This window comes from Dama dama, chromosome 14 (genome assembly GCF_033118175.1).
Source record: "Dama dama isolate Ldn47 chromosome 14, ASM3311817v1, whole genome shotgun sequence".
Taxonomy (NCBI): Eukaryota; Metazoa; Chordata; class Mammalia; order Artiodactyla; family Cervidae; genus Dama; species Dama dama.
Window position 1 is genome coordinate 27146297 of NC_083694.1, and position 15451 is coordinate 27161747.

Here is a 15451-nt window from a genome sequence, read left to right on the forward strand (position 1 = left end):
TGCTCAGGGCTGGTGCACTGGGAAGACCCAGAGGGATCAGATGGGGAGGGAGGTGGGAGGGGGGATCGGGAGGGGGAACACATGTAAATCCATGGCTGATTCATGTCAATGTATGGCAAAAACCACTACAATATTGTAAAGTAATTAGCCTCCAACTAATAAACATAAATAAAAAAAAAACACAAAAGTATACAAGTGGAACCTGATTAAACTTAAAAGCTTTTGCACAGCAAAGGAAACTATAAGCAAGGTGAAAAGACAATCCTCAGAATGAGAAAAAATAATAGAAAATGAAACAACTGACAAAAGATTAATTTCCAAAATATACAAGCAGCTCATACAATTCAATGCCAGAAAAACAAACAATGCAATCAAAAAGTGGGAAAAAGACTTAAACAGACATTTCTTCAAAGAAGACATACAGATGGCTAACAAACACATGAAAAGATGCTCAACATCACTCATTATTAGAGACATGCAAATCAAAACTATAATGAGATATCACCTCACACCAGTCAGAATGGCCCTCATCAAAAAGTTTATAAACAATAAATGTTGGAGCAGTTGTGGAGAAAAAGGAACACTCTTGCAATGTTGGTGGGAATGTAAATTGATACAGTCACTATAGAAGACAGTATAGAGATTCCTTAAAAAACTGGGAATAAAACCACCATATGACCCAGCAATCCTACTCCTAGGCATATACCTTGAGGAAACCAAAAGTGAAAAAGACACATGTATCCCATTGTTCATTGCAGCACTATTTACAATAGTCAGAACATGTAAGCAACCTAGATGTCCATCAACAGATGAATGGATAAAGAAGTTGTACATATACACAACAGCCACAAAAAGGAACACCTTTGAGTCAGTTCTGATGAGGTGGATGAACCTAGAACCTATTATACAGAGTGAAGTGAGTCAGAAAGAGAAGGATAAATATTGTATTTTAACGCTGCTGCTGTTGCTAAGTCACTTCAGTGGTGTCCGGCTCTGTGTGATCCTGTAGACGGCAGCCCACCAGGCTCCCCCATCCCTGGGATTCTCCAGGCAAGAACACTGGAGCGGGTTGCCATTTCCTTCTCCAATGTGTGAAAGTGAAAAGCGAAAGTGAAGTCGCTCAGTCGTGTCTGACTCTTAGCGACCCCATGGACCGCAGCCTACCAGGCTCCTCCATCCATAGGATTTTCCAGGCAAGAGTACTGGAGTGGGGTGCCATTGCCTTCTCCGATTCTAACGCATATATACAAAATCTAGAAAACTGGTATTGAAGAATTTACTTACAGGGCAGCAATGGAGTAACAGACATAGAGAATAGACTTATGGACATGGGGAGAGGGTAGGAGAGGGTGAGATGTATGGAAAGAGTAACATGGAAACTTACATCACCATGTGTAAAATAGACAGCCAATGGGAATTTGCTGTATGGCTCAGGAAACTCAAACAGGGGCTCTGTGTCACCCTATAGGGGTGGGATGGGCGGGAGATGGCAGGGAGGTTCAAAAGGGACAGGGTATATGTGTACCTATGGCTGATTCATGTTGAGGTTTGACAGAAAACAACAAAATTCTGTAAAGCAATTATCCTTCAATAAAAAATAAATTAAAAAAATTGAACATCATGTGAGATTTATCCACACAAATGTGTAAAGCTGCTATTAATTTCCACTGTAGCCTATATTCTCTGTGCATTAGATGACCATTGAAGCTCTTCTCAGTGCTTTGCTATTGCAGATTATTTTGCTATAAAGATTCTTGTGGTTTCTCCTGGAGCACATATGTGAAGGTTTCTCCAGGAGTGGAACTGCAGCAGATAGCACCTTCCATGGGCTTCCCTGGTAGCTCAGCTGGTAAATGATCTGCAATGCAGGAGACCCTGGTTCAATTCCTGGGTTAGAAAGATCCCCTGGAGGAGGGCATGGCAACCCACTTGAGTATTCCTGCCTGGAGAAGCCCATAGACAGAGGAGCCTGGTGGGCTACAGTCCATGGGATTGCAAAGAATCAGACACGACTGAGCGACTAAGCACACAGCACAGAACCTTCCATAGTGATGAAAACGTTTGACTCTCAGTGACTGGTTGCCACATGTGACTTTTGAACACTCAAAATGTTTGTGCAACTGAGCAGTTGAATTTTAAACTTTATCTAATTTTAATTCATTTAGATTTAAATAGCCATTGATGGCTCATGACTGCTGTATTGGAGGAGCAGCTGTCTAGATAGAATTCCTCCTCCTATTGCCAGCAAGGCTGCTGGTTCTTCCTGCCTGCCCTGAATATCCCGAGGGAACACGAGTTCTGTTCTTGCTAAATCTGTGGATTGAATGTCTAGGTTCAGGGACTTTCACAGAGAAGGAAAGGAAAAGGAGGAAGAGGCGGGGTCGTGTGGTGGGCTACAACCTTCAGGCTGTGACTTTCAGCCCTAGCCCCGGGGAATCAAAGCCAGAAAGGAGTTGAGGCCAGGGGGACACTCCTGTGGTTCTGCTGAGCAGGGGTGCTGAGGTGGGCTCCGCTTCACATTGGATTTTGGGGTCTCAGACACAGCAGACATCACAGAATCCACTCTGAGGGCACACTAGACTGTGCAACATGGGATTTCGAACAGAAGACAGCATCCCATCGCTTGTTATTTAGTTAAGCTGGGATGAGAGAGGGGGAATGGGTTCTTCAGGGACACTTGTTTGAGCCCTGGTCCCCTTTGGCCTCCTGCTCTGGTGTCAGAGGTCACTGTGTCCTCGGTCTCAGATGTCACAGTACCGAGATCTCCAGCCCTCGCTGCCGTACGTGTCTCCCTGACGGCTTCTGGGCTGCTCTTTCCACTACCTTAGCCATGACATCACCTCTGTATCACGTTCTGGGAATACTGTCTGGGTCTGAAGTTCCTAAGAAAGAGCTAACCCTGATGGATCTCTCTTCTTCTAAAAAAAATTTATTGGGGTATAGTTGACTTACAATGTCGTGTTAGTTTCTTCTACACAGTAAAGTGAATCCGTTATACACACACACATATACACCCTTTTTTAGGTTCTTTTCCCAAGTAGGTTATTACAATTAATGAGTATTGAGTAGAGTTCCCTGTTGGTGGAAACATAAATTGCTACAGGATTACCATATGATCCAGCAATCCAACTCCTGGCATGCAATTGGAATTTGAAAGGATACTTGCACCCCAATGTTCATTGCAGCACTGTTTACAATAGCCAGGATACAGATGCAACCTGATAGATCTCTTTCTTGCTGAACTTGAACTAACAGTAGGCAGGCTCCTCGTGATTGTGTGACATCCCTGATGCCTCTGTGGAGGGACCGTGGTGGCTGCTCTGGGAGGGGGTGGCTGTCTGCTCTGTCCGCTGGGCCGCTGCAGCCTTTTTTCCTTTTGTCCCCTTGGGTGGGTCCACAGCTGGCTTCGGGCTGGAGGGAAGATGATTTGAGGGTTGGCTTGTCCCTTTCTTCCTCTTTCTTTCTTTACAGTGTTGTGTTAGTTTCACGGATATAACAGAGTGACTCAGTTACGTATATATATATATATGTGTGTGTATAATTTTTTCTTTTTCATATTCTTTTCCACTGTGTTTGTTACAAGATACTGAGTATAGTTCCCAGTGCTAAACTCCTACTGCCTCTCACATCACCCGCCCTGTCCTGGGGGCAAAAGATGCTCCTCCTCACAGGAGTTCTGTCCGTCCCCCTCCTCTCCTTTCTAAGCCTGTGGCTGTCAAGAGTGGCTTGTGGTCACCATCCGGGCACAATTATCCACATGTCATAGCAACTCTTTTGCTGATCTGGATCAATGGCCCTCAAACACAGGTGTTCCTTTTTTTATTTTAATATATTTTTTTAAAATTTTGGACATGTACATACTGCTTTATTTATATTTATTTATTTGTTTTTGGCTGCATTGGATCTTTCCCAGCTCTGTACGGGCTTTCTCTAGTTGTGGAGGGGGTGGGGAGCTCCTCTTCAGTTGCTGTGTGAAAGCTTCTCATTGCAACGGCTTCTCTTGTTGGGGAGCGCAAGCTCTAGGCACAGGGGCTTCAGTAGTTGCACACAAGGGCTAATTAACTGTGGCTTGAGGGCCCTGGAGTATGCGGGCTTCAGTAGTTGCAGCTTGCGGGCTCTAGAGCTCTGGCTCAGAAGTTCTGGCGCCGGTCTTAGTCGCGCCAGGGAATAAACACAGCTGTTCTGGATCACGTTCCTCTGACAGCGCGGCCTCAGCTCCTCCCTGGACACGTTGATCGCGCCCACTGCGTGACCACGTTCATCCTCTGCAGCCCTGGGGGACCTGCAGGGATACACATCTCTTATCCCTCAGCCTCCAACAGCTGCTCTCCTGGGCAGGGCATGGACCAACCCCCGCCCCCGCATCCTCTCCCCACCCCACACAAGGCCTCCACCATAGCCCACCCTTGAAGAGCAAGTGGGTATTTTTCCTTCTATTTCTGCAGACGTCTTAAACCTCCCTCTTCCCATCTGCCCCCTCTCCCAGGGCCTCTCTGGGCTTTCTTTGGCCCCTTCTCAGATTCCTTCTGCACCTCAGGAAGTCTTGGGTCAGACCTTTCATGGAGGATAATGATTTCAGTGAGCTATCCCAGGGCTCTCTTTGGGGCTTGGAGAGGAGGCTCAGTGAGGATTCCCTCCAATTTCTGTGGGAATTTATTCAAACTCAGGCACCTTTGATTTCAACTGAAAGTCTCCTCATTGCCCTCACTGCCCGGGTACTCAGGGAGCCCTGTGGTGTCCTCAGCGCCGGGCAGAGAGGGAAGAAAGGGAGACCGGGTTCCAGGGGAGAAAAAGGATCATTCTTGATCTTGAGAACTTGCAGTCTAACTGGGAACCCTAGATGAACACACAATAAAAGAATACAAATAAGAGTAACCTTTCTGTTTGTTTAGCGCTTAGTGGTTTGCTGGGTATATCCACATGATGCAGCTTGTCTCAGCTATTCCCCAGGACGTGCCCCTAACGGCCCAAGCACGGGACAGCAGAGGATGGCGATTTGCTCTCGGGGGTCTGTGGTGCAGCCACATGTGGCCCGTGTGCAGCTTTGAAATCTCTCCGAAGTCTGGTATCATCTTAAATCATCTGGAGATTTCTCATTCCATTCCATACTAAGCCTGTGTTGATACCAATATAAAAACAACACGCTAACTGATTGTCCTTAGAGTAAAACAGAGGCACCTATTGATTCTGCCATTGGAGAGACAGGGACACCCCCAACTAACTTCAGCCCAACCTGGGGGTTGCTTCCTGCTGTTGAGACATGAGGGAGATAGGGCTGGTGATTCCGACGCTAGGGGCTCCCTGGGCGAAGTGTGATCCCTCTCTTGTAAACAGACTGGCGGGATCAGCCCAGTTTCCTGGCTCAGAAGTGGTGGGGCTGTGACTTCATTCCAGCTCTTTGGACTTTCCTGATCTGAGGCTCTCTGCATGTGCAACTGCCCTGAACAGCAGCGAGCCAGAGGTACAAAGCAAGAGCACTCTTCTCTCTGCCTGGCAGTGGGAGTGCATTTTTTTTTTTTTTTTTGCTGAGAGATGGGCAGTTAGTGACTTTTTCTTCCATGGTTAGAGCAGGTTGCAATGACAAAGAACAAGCCCTCAGTAATTTAGTTCTGATCATCTTGAGAGTTGCCAGTGGACATTTTTTAAAAAAATAATTGTATAATTTATTTTTTCTGTAGCTGTGCTGGATTAATTTTGAGCTTCCCAGCTGGCACAGTGGCAAAGAATCTGTCTGCTAATGCAGGAGACCCAGAGATTCGGGATAGATCCCTGAGTCAGATAGATCCCCTGGAGGGGAAAATGGCAACCCACTCCAGTGTTCTTGCCTGGAAAACTGTGCTGGGTCTTTGTTGATATGTGGGCTTTTCTCTAGTTTCGGCGAGTGGGGGCTACTCTTTAGTTGTGGTGCAAAAGCTTTTCATTGCGGTGACTTCTCTTGTTTCAGAGCATGAGCTCTAGGGCTTCAGGGCTTCAGTAGTTTCAACTCTTGGCTCTAGGGCACAGGCTCAATAGTTGTGGCACAGGGATTTAGTTGCTCTGAGGCCTGTGCAATCTTCCCACACCAGGGATTGAACCCCTGTCTTCTGCATTGGCAGGCAGTTTCTTTACCACTGAGCCACCAAGGGAGTCTACCAGTGGACCTTTGGAGGCTTGAGTGACAGCTGCAGAAGGGCTTTCTTCCTCACTTCCCTCCCACCAGCTCTGGTATCCTCATTTTTATCCATTCTAGTTAACCCCCAGCCTCTGAAACACAATACAGCTCTGGGAGAGCCTTGTGTAGGTCCCCCAGCCTGTGGGTCCTAATGCCTCTGCTACACTGCCTGGGTCCCACCGCTGCCTCAGGTATGCTCCCAAGGTGAGGATTTGTAGAGGCCTTCTTACTATCCTCTGCTTAGTTCACGCACCCAACTGACCATCACTCTCCACACCCTCTGTAAAATGTAGCCACCCACAACCCACCAGCGCCCTGCACACTTTTGCTCCTGTGAGGGGAACCACTGATTGAAACCATATACCCTGGTCAGGCGCCACAGTAACTATTTGCAGGAGTTATCTTGCAATAGGCGATCCATGGAACTAACAAGCTACCATCTTGTATCAACTAACAAGCTAACATCAACTCAAATAATTCAGGAAAGGTCAAAAGGAGACCAGTTCATATGTCCTCCCAGAATCCTTCTTGCTGGAATCCATCTTGGCTGAGCAATGTGTACACCACCAGGAAGGACCTTGAGCCAGAATGATTGACCAGAGACAATCCAGAAGCTAATCCCATCACCGAGACTGCAAGTCACCTGGCAGAGCAGTTCTTGTGGGTTCCCTTATCCTGCTGCTCTCCACCCGGACACCTCTTCCCAATAAATTCTCTTGCTCTGTCAGCTCATGTGTCTCCTCGGACAATTCATTTCCAAGCATTAGGCAAGAGCCCACTTTCAGGCCCTGGAAAGGCCTTCCTGCAACACTTCCATAGTTGACATGTAATTTTACTCAGAATTAGTTGCGCCCAAACCAGATTGTGACTTGTTGTGGTACTTTGTTGCTGTTCAGTCACTAAGTCCTGTCCAACTCTTTGCAACCTCATGGACTGCAGCACACCAGACTTCCCTGTGTTTGCTCAAATTCAAATTCATGTCCACTGAGTCAGTGATGCCACCCAACCATCTCATCCTGTGTTGCCCCCTTCTCCTCCTGCCCTCAATCTTTCTCAGCATCAGGGTCTTTTCCAATGAGTTGGCTCTTCACATTAGGCAGCCAAAGTATTGGAGCTTCAGCTTCAGCATCAGTCCTTCCAATGAATATTCAGAGTTGATTTCCTTTTGGATTGACTAGTTTGATCTCCTTGCAGTCCAAGGGACTCTCAAGAGTCTTCTCCAGAACCACATAATTACATAATTTGATTATTATGTAAACTGATAAAACCTAAGTGCAAAAGGTTTTCTTGGAAAACTAACCTAAATGCTTTGGAGGGATTTAATAAAGGCAAATCATATGAAACAATTTTAGATGGAGATGAGAAAAAAGATAGGGGGAAAGATATTGAAGAGCCAGGATTCTGAACTCAGATAGCCTCACAAGCATCTTTGCCACTTCCCCTCACTTTAAAGAAATGGAGACTGGAAATCCTCAGGGATAGATATGCTTCCTGTGGGAAAGAAGCCTCCTAACTCCCAAGGGCAGATCTACAAGCACTGCCTTGACTCCATGGTAAAAAAATGGAGGAATACTTATGCGATTTACATCAAAATAAAATGTTTAAGGACAATTCATTTTTAGTAATTTCACTCTTTGACTGTTTTGATTAACACACCGGCTTCCAGGTTTGAGTGTGTTGGATGAGAGAGCTCTGATTCACTGCAGTTACGGGAGGATGTGGGGGTGCTGACTTTCCAGATCCCTGGACTTCAGAGAGTGACTTGCAGGGGAGCCTGTGGAGTCAGTCAGTCTTAAAGGAAGCTCAGCTCTGGAGGCCACCATTCTCATAGAGCCACCTTCCTTTCCTTCCTGCTTTCATTGTGCAGGGTCTACTCCTCCCACTTGTGCATGAGCAGCATCAAAGCAAGGACTAGGGATGGTTTTGCTCCCCACTGCATCTCCATAGTGCTAGATCCTCAGCTAATAGTGACCCATGAATGAATACATGAAAGGGTCTCAGGAATACCACAGAAGTTCCTAGGTCACCTGTGTGTGTGTTTTCAGAAGGACTTTTTTTTTTTTTTTTTTTTTTTTAAGAGCAGTTTTAGGTTCACAGCAAAATGAGAGGAAGGTATGGAGATTTCCCATACTTGTCTGCTGCCCCCTAGACTTAGCCACCTCCTACCTCTTTGTCAATATCCCCTGCAAAGTGGTGCATTTGTTACAAACAACTGTTGAACCTACATAGACACATCATCATCAACCAAAGTCCATAGTTTACATTAAGGTTCAGTCTTGGTGTTGTATATCCCATGGGTTTGAACCAATGTTTAATGACAGATACCCATCTGTATAGCATCATAAAGACTATTTTCACTGCGTTAAAAACTCTCTGTACTCTGTCTCTTACTGCTCCTAACTGTGGTCTTATTGTCTCCACAGTTTTGCCTTTCCCAGAATGTCAGCGAGTTCAAATCATATAGTATGTAGCCTTTTCAGATGGGCTCTTTACAGTTAAAGTTCCTTTGTGTCCTTTCACAGCTGGATAGCTCCTTTTTTTAAAGTGTTGAATAATATTCCATTGTCTGGATGTTTATTCATGCATTCACCTACTGAAGGGCATCTTTGTTGCTTCCAGGTTTTGACAATTATAAATAAAGCTGCTATAAGCAGTTTTACAGTGCTATAAACAATATGCAAGTTTTTGTATGGGCATAAGTTTTCAACTCATTTGGGTAAATACCAAGGAGTGCAATTGCTAGATCATATGGTAAGAGTATGTTTAGTTTTGTAAGAAACTGCCAAGCTGTCTTCCAAAGTGGCTGTACCACTTTGTATGCCCACCAGCGATGGATGAGATCATTCCTGTTGTTTTTATATTCTCACCAGTATTTGATGTTGTCAGAGTTTCAGATATTGGCCCTTCTAATAGGTATGTAGTGCTGTCTCATTATTGGTTTAATTTATGCTCCCCTGATGGCATGTGAGGTAGAACATCTTTTTATATGCTCCTTTGCCATCTGTATATTTTCTATGGTGAGGTGTGCTTGTGCATGCAAAGTTGCTTCAGTTGTGTCCAATTCTTTTCAACCCTATAGACTGTAGCCTTCCAGGCTCCTCTGTCCATGGGATTCTCCAGGCAAGAATACTGGAGTGGGTTGCCGTGTCCTCCTCCAGGGGATCTTCCTGATCCAGGGACTGAACCCTTGTCTCTTGTATCTCCTGCATTCGCAGGGCAGATTCTTTACCACTAGGGCCACCTAGCCATAGGAAACTTTGTACAATATGTAAATCAAATAGCACAGTGCCTGGACAAGGAGGGTGTTTAGGAATCCAATAGATCTTGGTTTGAATTATCTCCCCATCTACTTGCTATGTGACTTTGGGTAAATTACTTAATCTCAGTATAAATCTTAGTTTTTCACCCGCAAAATGGGTTTTTCACAGTCTCACAGGATTATTGTGAGAATTAAATTACAAAATATAAATTGCTTAGGGTAGAGCAGAGTTTCCCAACCTTGGCACTACTAACATTTTGGGCTGGTTAATTCTGTATTGTAGGGGCAGTGCTGGGCATTCCAGGATGTTTAGCAGCGTGCCTGAGCTTTACATATTCAGTGCTATAGGACCCCTCACACAGTGGTGAAAGCCAAAAACGTCTCCTGGACTTCCCTGGTGGTCAGGTGGTTAAGAATCCACCTGCCGATGCAGGGGACATGGGTTCGATCCCTGGTTTGGGAAGATCCCACATGCTGTGGGGCCACTAAGCCGGTGCATGACAACTACTGAACCTAGGAGCCACAGCTACTGAAGCCTGGGTGCCCTAGAGCCCATGCTCCCCAGCAAGAGAAGCCACCGCAATGAGAAGCCCACGTACCACAACTAGGGAGTAACTCCCCGCTCTCCACAACTAGAGAAAAGCCTGTGCAGCAATGAAGACCCAGTGCAGCCAAAAAGAAAATGAATAAATAAAAACTTTTAAAAAGGACTCATTTCAGACTCACAGAAAGTGCTCAATAAACAGTAACTATTATTATTGCTGAATGAGCAGGTTGTTTAGGAGGAAAGTGGAGCATGGGCTGCGGCCTCAGACTCTCCTGAGTTCTGGTCCCAGCTGTACCATCTACCAGCTTTGAGACCTCGAGCACATTATTTAACATCTCTATGCCTCTGTTTCTCATCTGTAAAAGAGGGAAAATGTTATCAACTTTATTGGGCTACTGTAAGAATTAGAGGAGATGATCCGGATCCAGCATTTAGAATAGGGTCTGTCATATCGTAAGCCTCAATAATAAGAAGAATCAGAATAATCGCTATTTTTGTTTACTATCTCTGAACAAGCAGTTGGGAATCAGAGTGTGAACACGGCTTGGGCATACAGTCCTCAGCCAGCCACCCAAGAATGAGGCAGCTCTTCCTCATTTTACCCTCAATCCCAGCTCTGCAGGAAGTCTGTCCAGGTTGCCTCTTGTCTCAGTAGCTTCTCAGGGGCTTGCTCATGGCAAATAATCGGTCACGGCATTTAGAAGGAGTTCATGTCATGGGCAGAATTTGCCCATACTGTTATTTCCATTCTGCCTGGTCAGCCCTCTGCAGTCCAGTCCTCCAGGCTTCTTGTATAGAGGTGCTTGAGACCAGACATATGGCCAAGGGGGCCAGGATTCCATGTTTAATAATAAAGATAGGGGCACCAAGTTTCCTTTGCAGGGTACTGACCTAGGCACTAAACTCATGCTGGGAACTTGAACTGCTTTCCTGTACCTCATCATCACATAGGAATACAGACAAGAAGACATGGACAAGTACTCGCAGGACCGTGATCTCAGTAGGCTGACGGCGGCGGCACGGGTGCTTGGCATGCATCTAGGAAAGTAGATAACCCCATTCTGGGGCAGGGCGTATTAATCAGGGTCAGGTTCACCTGCATAAAACAATACAGTGAATCCCCACATATGAGTGAGTTCCGCTCCAAGAGAGTGTGTTCTTAAGTCCAGCAAAGTGAGCCAAGGTACCCAACTAACACAATTGGAATTATTGTTGTTGTTCAGTCGATAAGTCTAGTTCGACTCTTTGTGACCCCATGGACAGTAGCCCGCCAGGTTCCCCTGTCCATGGGATTTTCCAGGCAAAAATACTGGAGTGGGTTGCTATATATTTCCTTCTGCAGGGGATCAAGGTGCAATTTCACTCACACCTGACATTGACAGAGTGCATATTCATATCTTTGAAAGTTCAAAACTTGAAGGTGAAGGGGATTTACTGTATAGAAAATAATAAGGGCTCAGAAAATTTATTTCTCTGTTACTACAAAAGCAGTCTTGAGTTAGGCAGTCCAGGGTAACAGGATGTATCATCAGATGTTAAGCCCCAGTTCACAGCTTAAGTTTCCTTAAACCCAGTCATCATTTAAAAACTAAACTTAATCTTAACTGACTTGATTCCTATCCTAAACTTAACCCTACTTCTAATACTAACTTCAACCCAACCCTAACCCTATTCCTACTCTGACCTGAATCCTAAGCGTATCCTTCATGCTAACCCTATCTCAGACTCAACCTGAACTCCAACTCTAACCCCATCTTCCTCTTAACCCTAATCTCAACCTTAACTTTAACCCTGCCCTAATATTAACCCTAACTTTAACCTGAAACCCAATCACAACTCTAACCTTGTATTAGTCAGGTTCTCCAGAGAAACAGTCAATTTGAGTGTGTATATACAAAGAAATTTTCAGGAATTGTTCACATGATTATGGAGGTTGGCAAGTCCAACATCCGCAGGCTGTAGACCCAGGAAGAGCCGATGTTGCAGCTCAAGTCCAAGGGCTGTCTATTAGAATTCTCTCTGGCTCAGGTGAGGTCAGTCTTGCTCTGGACAGACTGATTAGATGAGCCCCACCCACACTGGTGATTCCCAGGTGGCCCAGTCGTAAAGAATCTGCCTGACAATGCAGGAGATGAAAGAAAAATGGCTTTGATCCTTGGGTCAGGAAGATCCTCTGAAGTAGGAAATGGCACCCTACTCCAGTCCTTTTGCCTGGAGAATCTCATGGGCAGAGGAGCCTGGCGGGCTACAGTTTCATGAGGCTGCAGAGAATGGGACACGAGTTAGTGACTGAGCACAATGTACATATGATACAATACACCCACATTATGGAGGGCAATCTGTTTTACTAAAAGCCCCTGATTTAAACGTCAGTCTCATGCAAAAACACCCTTACAGACACATTCGGGGTAATGTCTGACCATATACCTGGGCACCACCACCCAGCCAAGTTAATACATAAAATTAACCATCACAAATGTCAACCCACATCCCAGACCTAACCCTAATCTCTTCTGTAAAGAGTCCATTCTCCCTACCAAGCTGACTGTCTCTGCAATAGGCTGGATGACCAGACTCAAGGGGCCCATCCAGTGGGTGGAGTGGGTGGGAACACCACTGGCCTCATGCAGCCAGCTTGCCTTGGCACAGGGGGTTATTAACAGCCAGTGGTAAGGGGAGGTGGGCAGAACCACAGCAGGAATGTTATGTTCTCAGACCCTGGGCCCAGCAGGCAGCATGAACATAGGTGGTATTTGCTGTACAGAGTGGTGTGACTTCAGAATGTTGTTTTACCATTTGGCCTTCATGTTGCATTTAAGTACAATTGTAGCAAACTATGCTGATTTCTATTTCATAGACTTAGATTTAATGGATTTTGAATATGTCTTCTCAATCTATGTAAATTATCTACTCTGGCCTCAAATCCAGCGATCTTTATAAGAGGACTCTGGTGGGTTTTTTTTTCTCTTTTGAGGACTGTAATTTCTGTAGGAGGATTTTATACCAGCTTCTGTTAGCACTGGTTCACTGGGCATGGACCCAAGAAAGATGCAAAGGAAGAATGAAAGAGCATTAGTGAAATTCTTCAGAACAAGGGAACACTTTGTAGAGAGCAGAAGAAAAGCAATAGATGGCCCTGATTGCATATGAGTCAATGCATGTGTTTTGGATACATGCAAAGAACTAGGATTGGCACTGCAGGAAATCAAATACAAGAGAGATGGTTACCAGGCATGGGGTGGGGAAACTGGAGAGGGGGCGGCAGGACCAACACACAAATTGCTTCCTACTCCCTCATTCTGTGCTTTATCAGAAAAGCCTTCCCGTGCACTTTATGAGAAAAGGCATCTCTCCTGTATGAGTCTGGATAGCCTGGGAAACAGGAGGTCCATTCCATAGGGATTTTGAAGGGCATTAATGAAGAGTTGGGAGCAGGGAAAGGAAACTGACCAGTGCCAGTGAGGCACCCAGGGACGAGCATCACCGCGAAGCAGTTCCCAATCCCAGGCCTGAAGCGGTGGTGGGAAGGAACGAGAGTATCAGCATCTCATTGGAGCTGGAGTGGTCCGAGAGGCACTGTTGTCTAGAGCTGCAGTCCTGTAGGGCATGGTGCAGCCCCTGCCAGGGCTGAGGACAAGAAGAAGCTAAGAAGATGCTCCCACACTTCCCTCTGCTCCCATCAATGGTGTGCTGAATCCAGTTAATATTTCATGAGGGCCCACTGTATTCAACTCTTTTAAGCTCTAATATTAAGCTAGTTTGAAATCTCTCAAGGTGGAGTTTTTGCACCACAGAAATGGGCAAATGCTACAAATCAGGATGTTTTTCTTTAGTGAGCTGGCCAATAAACATTTGCTAGACTCCACTGCCTCCTGCTTTCTCATCTCCTTTTTCGGCCTAAGCCAACAGGAAGGCAGAGGGTGGGGGAGCTTGGATGAAAGAATCCCTATGGGCCAGTCCATGGGGCATGGAACAGGGTTGGGAGGGAGGGTGGTGCAGGAACTGTATGGGAGGAAGGGGCAGCAAACAGAGAATAAGCAGCACATCCCACTGTCACTTAAAAAAAAAAAATTGGCTGTGCGGGGTCTTCCTTGTGGGGTGAAGGGGCTTCTCTAGTTGTATCGCATGAGTTTACTTGCCCCATGGCATGTGGAATCTTATTTCCCCAATCAGGGATAGAAAGAATCTGCATCCCTTGCATTAGAAGTTGGATTCTTAACCACTGGACACCAAGGAAGTTCCCTGCTGTCACTTTTGATCCTCTTGTATGCATGCATGCATGCTAAGTCGATTCTGTCATGTCTGACTCCTTGCGGCCCTATAGACTGCAGCCCACCAGGCTTCTCTGTCCATGGGATTCTCCAGGCAAGAAATATTGGAGTGTGTTGTCATGCCCTCCTCCAGGGGATCTTCCCAACCCAGGGATCAAACCTGTGTCTCCGCATTGGAAGGCGAATTCTTTACCACTAGTGCCACCTGGGAAGTCCATTGATCCTCTTATCCTGCTCTAATTGTTTTAAGAAACTCATCACCACCCGCCATATTGCAGGCTCACGTTGACCCCCCCTGGCTCTCTCACTAGAAGGGAAGCTTTGGAGTGAAGGGAGGGATGCTCTTGGAGAGAAGGGACTTTGATTTCTTTCCTACCAAGTCTTTAGTACGTCAAACAGCTAGCAGATTCTTAATAACCTTTTAAAAAAATTTTCAGATTATTTATTAATCAGTGTAAGCCCCAACACCATACACCAACATGATTTTGTGCATTTAAGGGGATATATTCCCTGGCTAAGCAATAAATTGTGCAGATGGCTTCTGGAAGACCTTCATTCTAAGCAGCTTTATAGTGAAACATTTCATTTAGGAATCTGGACCTTCTATCTTCAGGTTGCTGTAATCTACATTCATTGGGTGCAACTTGTATTGATCATTGGGACCCAGTTTGTTCTAGGGTTCTGGGTTATTCTTTCTGTCCCAACTGACATCTGGATTGAGCAATGCCAGGCACAAGATATCTGCTGCTGCTCCAGTACCTCCTGCTCCAGTAAATATGAGAAAGGGAATCAAACGAGGATGCTCCTTGGCCTGACCAATCATCTGAAGGTGAAAGTGAAAGTCACTCAGTTGTGTCCGACTCTTTGCGACCCCATGGACTTTACAGTCTTTGGAATTCCCCAGGCCAGAATACTGGAGTGGGCAGCCTTTCCCTTCTCCAGGGGATATTCTCAACCCAGGGGTCGAACCCAGGTCTCCCACATTGTAGGTGAATTCTTTACTAGCTGAGCCACAAGGAAGCCCAAGAATATTGGAGTGGGTAGCCTTTCCCTTCTCCAGTGGATCTTCCCAACCCAGGAATTGAACTGGGGTCTCCTGCATTGCAGGCAGATTCTTTACCAATTTAGCTGTGAGAGAAGACCAATTATCTAGTGGAGTCAATAACTTTTGTTGAATGAAAGAGTATACGGCAGAATTTAAGTGACTTAAGAGAAGTGCTGAG

The 15451-nt window shown here is 45.7% G+C and overlaps 1 pseudogene; it reads right to left on the reverse strand.

The window, feature by feature from the left end:
- Positions 1-14814: 14814 nt before the first annotated feature.
- LOC133068825 (cytochrome c oxidase subunit NDUFA4-like) lies at positions 14815-15051 on the reverse strand (annotated as a pseudogene).
- Positions 15052-15451: the final 400 nt, after the last annotated feature.